The following is a 10,786-nucleotide window of genomic DNA, read 5'->3' as shown; positions in this document are numbered from 1 at the left end:
CAGCTGCTGGGAACAGCAACTACTCCTGACTGTCCAGGATGGTGAGAGCGGCCTGGGCGGTCAGCATTGATGGAAGAGACAAGGAGAAGGCCAGGCAAACAGCAGCAGCAGCTGGCACAGTACTGTGGGCATAGCAGCCAGGCACACACAGGCACACACTGGATGGAAGCAGAATCACAGACTCATCCTCCTCCTCATTCCTTTCTCTCCTCACCTTGACATTTGGATGATTATATTGTTTTATTATAATTATTATTATTATTATTGTACTAAAATCAAAAGTCACATTTGAATTTCCTTGGATTTATCTGGGAAGGGATGCTTTGACATCAGCATGCCGGGAGGAGCAGCCTGTGCACTGCATTAAAGGAGGAGGGCAGGAAATAAACCCAAGGAGAGGAATAAAATAGCAAGCTGCTGTTATTCTGCAACCTACTTGTGCCACCCTGCATAGAGGTGAGTGCCATTGTATCTAGCCCGTTCTATGGGCACTACTAAAGTGCCTCAAGGTGTATATACTATCACTAGTAGCTATAGCATTATATGTGGATAAGAGACCTGGTTTAACCCACTCTTGTTAAGACAGGCCTATAAGTGTCTTCATTCCAGCCAGGTAAGGAATGAAATGTATTTATTTCAGTGGCTGTGGCCTCTGCAGATAATAATAATAATAATAATAATAATAATAATATTACACTGTGCAGAGGGATAAGGCATTTGTTGCCTCTGTGTAGAGTTAAGACAAACACTAGTTTGTGGAGCTTGTGCATGAACCTTGAACGGGTTGAGCCCAGTATAACTGTCACCAGTCACACTGGTTTGCTATCATAGACCAGTGCATTTTTTTATTTTGTAAACATGTCTCTTTATTAAATACATGAGCTGATTATAAAGTGAACACAATGTGTGTGTTATGAGGTGGTGTTACACAATCAGTGCTGTATGGCTGTCTCAGCTATTGTGCAGACTATCTCATGTCCCTAGTGAGCAACGGTCTGATGATGACCATGCTGTATGGCTGTCTCAGCTATTGTGCAGACTATCTCATGTCCCTGGTGAGCAACAGTCTGATGATGACCATGCAGTGTCAGAGTTGGCTAGTAAGCAGCATTAGTAATGTCGGTGGTGGAGGTTTGATATTTCTATGTAACATGTAACCTACAGAACCAGCACAGTATTCCTCCTACTTCTAGTATATGTAATTATAAATTCTTAAGTGGTATCATTTCTCTCCCAACATCATTGTGAGTGACCTAGGTATGGAACAGTAATGTATTGTTGGATTGTGGCATTAAGTAATCTCTAAATTGTTTGCATTTAGGCTAATTGTGACTCCTTAATAGTATTTTCATTGATTCGTTTTGTTCTTGTTATTTTACAAAACCATATAGTCCTATACTGATTATCGAAGATGCAGGAATGATTTATAGCAAATATATATTGTACAGACAATTTAGGGGATGTATAGATTGTAAGCTGCGATGTAGGCCCCTTTTACCTCTGTCTGCTACTACCAAGTCTCATTTTATGACTGAGTTCCCTATTGTAAAGTATAATGAAATATCCTAGCATTATATTAATAAATGTTAATCCAATAGGAGGAGACTACAGAGGATATGGTTAGCTAGCAATTTCAATACAATGTTTACCCTTGCTACAATATATTATATTGATAATTGTACTTCTAAATTGGCATAGAATTTCAGTGCTGTGCCGATTAATTTGTATGCCTGTCAATATTTTGTAGAAACTTAATACGCATCATGTCATTCTATTACAGTAGATATTGGTTTTTACTGCCAGTGCTTGACCTCTTCAAAAATTTGCTGCAGTATTAGGATTTTGCTAAGTTAGGTCATGTGGTCATGTTACTGTGATTTCCTGTTTAATGTCTTCTTATGAGGACTTTTTTTTTTTTTTTTCTTTGCTGAATATGCAAATTCTACTGTAGCAAGTTGCAAAAATATGTTTCTTTACTCAAAAATGTATGTTGTACTTATTGCGTGTATAATGTATAAGGCCTGACTCCTGTATGCTCATAAAAGTATCAGGAGTATAATAAAACTGGAGGTCGGTGTTATACAGGTATAGGACATCTTGTTTTCAACCACACTGTAGGATGCAACAGCATTGTCTTATGCTAAGACCATGGTTTTAATTCCCCACAAGTTATAGAGTCCGGTGCATAAATATTGGGACATTGACAGAATTTTCATATTTTGGCCTCTATTCACCGCCACAATGGCTTTGAAATGAAGCAAACAAGATGTGCTTTAACTGCAGAATTTCAGATTTAATTTGAGGGTAATTACATCCAAATCAGGTGAACAGTGTAGGAATTACAACGGTTTCTATATGTTCCTCCCACTTTTTAAGGGGCCAAAAGTAATAGGACAAACTAATCAATCCTAAATCTAACTTTCACTTTTTAATACTTTGTTGCAAATCCTTTGCAGGCAATTACAGCCTGAAGTCTGGAACGCATAGACATCACCAGACGCTGGGTTTCATTCCTGGTGATGCTGGTTTCATCCCTGGTGATGCTCTGCCAGGCCTCTACTGCAAATGTCTTCAGTTCCTGCTTGTTCTTGGGGCATTTTCCCTTCAGTTTTGTCTTCATCAAGTGAAATGCATGCTCAATTGGATTCAGGTCAGGGGATTGACTTGGCCATTGCATAACATTCCACTTTTTAGCCTTAAAAAACTCTTTGGTTGCTTTTGCAGTATGCTTCGGGTCATTGTCCATTTGCACTGTGAAGCGCCGTCCAATGAGTTCTGAAGCATTTCATTGAATATGAGCATATAATATTGCCCAAAACACTTCAGAATTCATTCTGCTGCTTTTGTCAGCAGTCACATAATCAATAAATACAAGGGAACCAGTTCCATTGGCAGCCATACATGCCCACGCCATGACACTACCACCACCATGCTTCACTGATGAGGTGGTATGTTTTGGATCATGAGCAGTTCTTTCCTTCTCCATACTCTTCTCTCTGGTACAAGTTGATCTTTGTATCATCTGTCCATAGGATGTTGTTCCAAAACTGTAATGGCTTTTTTAGATGTTGTTTGGCAAACTCTAATCTGGTCTTCCTGTTTTTGTGGCTCACCAATGGTTTACATCTTGTGGTGAATCCTCTATATTCACTCTTGTGAAGTCTTCTCTTGATTGTTGACTTTGACACATATACACCTACCTCCTGGAGAGTGTTCTTGATTTGGCCAACTGTTGTGAAGGGGTTTTTCTTCACCAGGGAAATAATTCTTCTGTCATCCACCACAGTTGTTTACTGTAGTCTTCCGGGTCTTTTGGTGTTGCTGAGCTCTCCGGTGCGTTCTTTCTTATTAAGAATGTTCCAAACAGTTGATTTGGCCACACCTAATGTTTTTGCTATCTCTCTGATGGGTTTGTTTTGATTTTTCAGCCTAATGATGGCTTGCTTCACTGATAGAGACAGCTCTTTGGATCTCATATTGAGAGTCGACAGCAACTGATTCCAACTGCAAATGTCACACCTAGAATCAACTCCAGACCTTTTGCCTGCTTAATTGATAATGAAATAACGAGAGAATAGCCCACACCTGTCCATGAAATTAGCTTTTCAGTTGATAGTCCCATTACTTTTGGCCCCTTAAAAAGTGGGAGGCACATATAGAAACCGTTGTAATTCCTACACCGTTCACCTGATTTGGATGTAATTACCCTCAAATTAAATCTGAAAGTCTGCAGTTAAAGCACATCTTGTTTGCTTCATTTCAAAGCCATTGTGGTGGTGAATAGAGGCCAAAATATGAAAATTCTGTCAATGTCCCAATATTTATGCACCCGACTGTATATTTTAAAAACAGAACCAATTGCATTAGTAGCACATTTCCTCTTTTGGATAAAACTATAGCCACAGAAAACACATCCACATCATATCATATTCACACACTGGCACACGCACAGTTTTATTTAGCACCCAGATCTGACCACTATTATAGGTATCCTGTTTAAATCAGTCAGCACACTATTGTGAGCAGTTCTAGGCCATTAGATCATAATTGTGGCGGGAGCCCATATACATGTACAGTGGATAGTCAGTTGGTACCATCACCTATGTTCTACTGTAAGTGATTGTAAGAAGACCCAGGTCAGCTCTATTAATGTGGCCCAACTATTAGAAACAAAGTCTACACAACTCTACGCTAAATGTAAAAAAAAAAGTAAACCTACAACTTTATGGAATCCCTATAAACATTTAGAAGTTATGGAATAAATGGAGTTTAAATATTTATAGGTCTAATACAGGGGTCAGGGAACTTTTTTACCTTTTACCCCAAAATATATTTAGATATGCCGACGTTACCCCCTTGATTTGAAAGGAAGGAAATCATGTAGTAGTGCCCCCATATAGTGCCGCTTGTACAAAAAAAAACACTTACCTTAATCCCCGCTCCTGCATCCGCCGCTGTCCTGTCCGCCCAGCTGCTTCTCGGAACTATGGGAGAGACGTCATGACATCTCTTCCATAGTGTGTATGGAGAGAGGCGGAAGCTGGAGTTCAGAAGAGAACTTCGGCTAACGCGGTGCTGTAGGGAAGGAGCCAGGCGCCCGCTGGTAATAACATCTCAGCTTAGAGCCTCCCTGCGGCACAGACGGCCTTGGATATGAATCATTCTGTGCATGCCCGGCTGTCTGTCCATTGCCCCCAGGAAATTCATTTTTACCCCCAGGAAATTCATTTTTACCCCATGTGGGGTAATTTACCCCTGTTCCCTGGTCTAATACAAACAGATGGTGCTTTCTTATTTGCTCAAAAGATAAAGCCGCCTAATTGCAACAGTTAAATGAAGGGAACACACACACACACACACACACACACACACACACACACACACACACACACACCTTAACCGTTTGCATATAACGCTATAAACCTCAACCAAACTTCCCTCCAGTTCTCTAGGGGGAGATCCTCCTCTTCAATTTCAGTTATGAAGTATACATAGAAGAAAGAAAAAGACACAACATATCCTCGTGTGACATTGTTTATATAATACAACACCACGTGAGGTATGGGGATAAATAGTCCACAAATTATTTTAGTGGAGATGCCCCCTCTACATTACATGCCTCTCTGTGATATTGAAACATTCTCATATACAAATGTCATGACAAGAGATAAAATATTTGAAATTTATATGGAACTTTGGGAGAGCTGTATTAACGTGGCCAATAATGATCCTAAAATGCGTTATCAAGGCAAAGCAGGAGTGACCTATTGTAAAAGCATTTGCTGAAGAGGGAGAGTGTTAAGTCGCTTCTACGGGGAATCGCAGACTCACTCTTCCAGCATCTGTGATCGTTGCTTGCAGTGAATCTGCGCATCTACCAGTCTAAACTACCCTCTAACTATTCATAGAGCAGAGAAAAGCCCTGGTAAATCTGGGCTTTTCCCTACTCTGTGCTATTCACAGAGCAGGTTACCGCTGAGAAGTTTTTATGAATAGACCCCTATGTACTAAGGGGTCTATGTACTAAGCCTTGGAGAGAGATAAAGTACCAACCAATAAGCATTTTTCAAATACAGCCTGTAAAGTAACAGGAACTGATTGGTTAGTACTTTATTTCTCCCCAAGGTTTAGCATATAGACACCTGAGAGAGCAGGAAGTAACTATGACGAAAAAAAAAGTCTTATTTTTTTGTGAACACAAACCCTGGCTGTCGGGCTGGACCGTGGACGGAGCTGTGTGTGTGCCGTCATGAAATCAAAAGCTGCAGTTGTCAGGTCAGTACCAGTGACCGTTCATAACTTACACCCCTTTCACACTGCCAGAAATAACCCGGGTTATTTCATGTGAACGTGCAACAATTGTGAAAGGGCCCAGTTGAAATAACCTGGTTGGAGCGACCTGGCATTTCAATCCGCATAAAGAGCAGGGTTGAACACGAGATGATCTAATGCGAGGGTGGTGACATCTTCGACCCGCAATAAGCTGGGTCGGGCCACCATTCTGAAAGGGATCTCACCCGGGTTGCACCTGGGATGGACCTGTGTACAAAATCCTGGGTGCGACCTAGGAATGCAGTGTGAAATGGGTATTGCAAAACCAAATTGGCGCTGTATCTAGTTAATAGTGGCGCCTATAATGACACATAGTGCCTCTGTCACTCTGATCACTTTCCTGCATTAATATACGCAGGAAAATGTTATCCACAGCACATACCGTGCGCAGTTACCGGAAATACAACGAATACCTTTTCATACATCTGCTCCTTTTATCCCTCTTAACTGGTTAAAGAACACAGATATTGTACGCAGTGCAGCTACACACCTATACTTCTATGTACATGCAGGTGACTGGTGGTGCTCATTAGATCTACAGGCAGAAAGTCTTGTTAGAAAGCTTTGTATAATCCATATGATATAACTTAAACATTAGCTACATTTCACAAAAAAGTGTCATTGAGTTTTTTTTTTTATCCATGGCTTACTGACTCAGTTTCAAGTGGGCAAAAAGAGTGTGTTATTAATAAGGTAACTGTTATCATGCAGTTCTATAACTATAGCAAGTGGGAAAAATTGTCCACAGTAATTTTGTGTAAAAATAGCAACAGTAATAATGCGATCCTTTTAACTTTCATGCTGGTAAATTATGTGGCTGTAAGAAAACTCTAGGGGTCAATTCAGTTAGGTCCGACTAAGTCTTGTCCGCAAGTACGTGTGGTTATATGCCGAACGGAACAGCCGGACTTGCAGATTTTTGTTCGCAACCCCATAGGGCTGTGTACAAAAATCGTAGAGATTGGGAGCATGAGATGGGGAAGCTCAAGTGCTGTTTGCGATTACAACAGCCACTCGTCTCCCTTGCTCCTTATTAAATTTACCCCGTAGTGCAGAAGTCCCCAAACTCCGCTATTACAGTCCATGTTTTATGGATAAAAATGCCTGTACAGATGTGTCCCTCCGCGTTACAATAAAGTTAAACATAAGTGATGAGCGCTGTGCATCTCAGTAGCACCGAGTGTCTTTTCATGCAACTTTTTACCTTCAAATGCGTCTTATTCGCAAAGTGATACAAATAGGACACACAAACTGTATGCAGTCGGGATGCCGACTGTCTAAATCCCGACTGTCTAATCCCGGCAAGGGACTAATGAGATAGGCGTCGAAATCCCAACGCCTGTCATTTCACCTACGCCGGGAGCCCGGCATCCCGATCGAAGGTAAGCCGGTCGCGGGGGAGGTGGGGGGGTTAGGTAATGGGCTCCTGGGGGGGACTTAGGGTTAGGCAGCCCCCCGGGAGGGTTAGGCTAGGGGAAGGGCGGGATAGGGTTAGACACACCCGGGGGAAGGTTGGGGATGGGCACCCCCCCTCCCCCGGGAGACTTAGGTATAGGCTGCAGGGAAGGGAGGGGTTAGGTTTAGGCACTTGGGGAGGGGGGGTTTAGGGTAAGGCAGCCCTAAGGAAGGGTTAGGGATAGGGGGTGGGGGTTAGATTAGTTTATAATTACCTTTAGCCAGTCGGGATCTTCACCTCTACCGGGCTTCCGCTGTCGGGATTTGAACCGCCGATCCCACACAAACAGATTCTGCTGATTAAAATGATGCGGCATGCCTATATGCTGTGTGCGACTGCAGGTGTATCTGCATGTGACACACTATGTTACAGTGTCAGCGGCTGTGACACTGTGACGTAGCATTTTGCATACAGTTTTCACTTTGCGAATAAGAAAAGTCGCATGAAAAGACGCTCTGTGCTACCAAATCACGTTACATGGCGAGACTAGAAGGGCTGTTTAATGCGCAAGGAAGTAAGATGTATGTGCACACATCTGTAATACCCCTTTTCCACCAAAATCCTGGGTCGAACCCAGGATTTGGAACACACTTGCTAACCAGGTCAGACCAGGGGCAGACCCCATTCACGCGGCGGCGCTGACCCGGGTCACTCCCAGGTAGGCGCTGTTCACACTGACCCCGTATGCAGTATAACTCTTCTGACGGCACTTGAAGATGACATCATCTCCAAGTGCAGGGAAATGTGGATCTCCGCATGCTGTAAACGGGACCAGGGTCTTTCGACTACGGTTACCCTTTTATACTTCCCCTTAACCCAGGTCTTTCCCGTGTCCAACCCTGGTCGGTACCTTGGTTGGATTTCTGGGTCACTGGACCCAGGTTATTTTTTGGGATCCTTTTCCACTGAGCCGCGACCCAGGTAGACCCGGCAATAACCGGGTTATTGCGGCAGTGGAAACAGGGGGTAAGTAGATATTTATGTAATTTTAAGCTTTTAAATATATGTTAAACACCTATACAGTAACTCACAACTGCAAGCTTAAAAACATCTGTTCCATTCATTCAGCACTTCCTTACACATGTCTAACATCTTGTAACCCCATATTCTGCATTTTGCAGAATTTCACCTAAAAAATGACTGGTCATTATTGGCCAAATTAAGCTTACAATTAAAAACTTCTGAGTGCCTAATTAATCATTGAGGAGGGTATCCCAGTGGTTCTGAACAAAGTCCCCATATTTGTACTTTAAAATAGGGATTTTCCCAAATGTTCACCTCATTAGGTCCCCCGAAAAAATGCGTTAATTCTATGGAGAATTAACACACTGTAAAAACTCACATTTTCACACGTTAATGGGTTATTGCGGCTAATTGAATTCCCGACTTAATTAATATCTGAGTCAAATTGATTTAACCATCTAGACTCAAGCATGGATATCTTTAACACCTGGGGGTATATTTACTAAAGTGAGCATTTTTAGAAATGGAGATGTTGCCCATAGCAACCCATCAGATTCTACTTTACATTTAACTAGCAACCAATCCAGAAAATAATAGCTAGAATCTGATGGGTTGCTATGGGCAACATCTCCACTTCTAAAAACTCTCACACTCCAGGGAGTAACTGTACTAAAGTAATGGCGGAGTTTAGGAACCTCTGCCATAGAGTGTTAAAGGGAGTAATGAGAAAGCAGGTGGCTGCTGGCTGCATGTGTGTTGCGGCCATACAGGCATTAGACAGACTAAATATTTTCAAATCAGATAGGAGAGAGATACCAATGCTATGCGATTTTCGGAGCACTTTCTAAATGACTTGTGCTCCTGGAATGTGTTTTAAAATGCAGGTAATCTTTGGAGGGCAGGGGACATTTTATAGAGCGGGATGACCAATTAGAGGCCTCTATCAAAGACAATGGGCCAACACTTACATCCCCCTCCTCCATAGTGATAAAGTGGTGCGTTTAAAAGCTTTGCTGATTTTGTTAGTTTAAATGGTAATGCAGCTTTGACAACTTTTCTCTGATACATGCTAATTTTGCTTCAAAGTGAAATTGTGTGAGTCTATGGGCCATATTCAATTTGAGGCGAAAAGTCAGAGGTCTGACTTTTCGCCCTCATCGCCGTTTTTTACTTGGCTAAAGTATCTGGCACGTGCCCGCTTATCCCCCGTATTCAATTAGGATTCGGCGGAAAGGTAAGTATCGTAAAGTCCAGTCAGTTTTGGGGAAATCAGCCTGTCACCCCTCAAAAGATGGCCTGACATTGGGGATCACTATGGGTACCCCCGATTTGGCCTGCTGAAGGTAATCAGGGTTTTTAAATAGCTCCGGCAGGTGCATAAATGCGCCTGTGAAGAACAGCAGTTATCTGTTTTTTTTTTTGTTTTTTTTGGAAAAATAACTAGTCCCATCAAATTTGGGGTACATGAAAATGAGTGCAAGCATATTTTTAAGTCCCTCTAGTGATTTTTTTTTTTTTAACTCTTCAAAAATCCACCTGCTGCAACCACCCGCATTCTAGAAAACACCTGCCGCATACATGGGGACCCGCTAGTTTTTAAGTTTGCTCCCGAACATTTTTTTTCATTCCCAAAATGAAAGTACCTTATTTTGGGGTGTCCTAAGGAATTTTTAAATATAATATATATATATATATATATATATATATATATATATATATATTATTTTTTTTTTACACAGATTACATTAAGGGGACATTCCAAAGGCTGCAGGCTATTTATTTATTTTTTATTCTGCACCCCAAAACCCCACATCTTCACTTGTTTTCGCCACCGAAACAGTGGTGAAAACTTATCCCCGTTTTTTTACAAAGAATTTTCGCACCTGCAAATGTCTTTGAAATTGAATATTGGGGATAAGTGACAATGGCGAAAATGATGTCATAGGCGATCACTTATCGCCGATAACTGACTTTTCGCTCCTAATTGAATACGGCCCTATCTGTCATGACAGCGACTCAGCTTAATACTTGGAATTCATTCATTACTTCAGCATGAAAGCATAAACACTTTTTTTTTTTCTTTTTTTTTTTTTTTAAATTCAGGCCATCATAATAAATCTGAGGGGTTTATTTGTTAAATGTAAGTGTCTGCTTCTCTTTCGCCAGTAGTAGATCTAACATTACTGATTGGTGAGGATAGTAGGAGAGGGATCATATGCAGTCTTCTGCATAATTCTATTCCACACCACTGCATTATCTGCCTCGTGCAATAGGAAATCACTGATGTGAGTTGTTTTTCACTCTGGTGTCATGTTTATGGCACAGTGTGACCACTTCACCAGCACAGAAGAAAGCTGCAGGTAATGTTAGATGCACATGGCTGGAAAGTGTATCTTACTTATGGTAATAGTTAGGCAGGCATTTACTAAATATACCCTTTAGGTAAATTATCTCAACTTAAAGTTTAAGAAAACAAATACAAAGGTGGACATTTGAAACTTTCCTAATATTAAAAAGTTTACTGAAGCCATATTT

At 41.4% G+C, this 10,786-nt stretch overlaps 1 protein-coding gene across 7 annotated transcripts in view; it reads left to right on the top strand.

Annotated features, from left to right (window-relative positions):
• Positions 1–10,786, top strand: part of WDFY3 (WD repeat and FYVE domain containing 3) — a 304,293-nt gene continuing 293,507 nt past the window's right edge. For all 7 annotated transcript variants that reach the window (XM_088445038.1, XM_088445034.1, XM_088445033.1 and 4 more), the window contains exon 1: positions 1–456. The gene's annotated coding sequence lies outside the window, so the exon portion shown is untranslated. The remainder of the gene's footprint in view (positions 457–10,786) is intronic.

Source organism: Taudactylus pleione, unplaced genomic scaffold (assembly GCF_031769625.1).
Source record: "Taudactylus pleione unplaced genomic scaffold, aTauple2 ptg000376l, whole genome shotgun sequence".
Classification (NCBI taxonomy): Eukaryota; Metazoa; Chordata; class Amphibia; order Anura; family Myobatrachidae; genus Taudactylus; species Taudactylus pleione.
Note: the sequence above shows the minus strand (reverse complement) of the source record. Positions and strands in the feature narration are given on the sequence as shown.